Here is a 498-nt window from a genome sequence, read left to right on the forward strand (position 1 = left end):
TTTTTACAGTTATATAAATTTGTATTTGTTTTGATTAATATATGTTTTGTACCTTATGTGATCATCACCTTCAGTGTAAAATTTCCAACCATCTTATATTCTCTTGCTTCACCTACATTGATATTTAAATTTCTGAGCTTTATATAATTTTCCTCATCGTTTCATGTGTTTATTAAATCACTGGGCTCTTCATACATTTTTCCTACTTCTCCATCCTCCTCAATTGTAGTAAGCATATATCAATGTATAACCACTGTGTCCTTTGGCTAATTATATGTCTTTGCTTAGATTCCCGTGGGTTTTTAAATTAAATTTCTAAAATTAAATTAGATTTTACATTACTTTATGAATGATGTAGTCTTTAATTTAATACTAACACTTGGAGGATAAATTATTAATAAGATTTACTTTTTATGCATTACTTTTAAGATTGATTAGTTTAAATGTTGTATTAAGTACTTTAAATATATATTAAAAAACAATTTTTTCTTACTAACA

Source organism: Daktulosphaira vitifoliae, unplaced genomic scaffold (genome assembly GCF_025091365.1).
Source record: "Daktulosphaira vitifoliae isolate Bord-2020 unplaced genomic scaffold, ASM2509136v1 Scaffold_67, whole genome shotgun sequence".
Lineage (NCBI taxonomy): Eukaryota > Metazoa > Arthropoda > Insecta > Hemiptera > Phylloxeridae > Daktulosphaira > Daktulosphaira vitifoliae.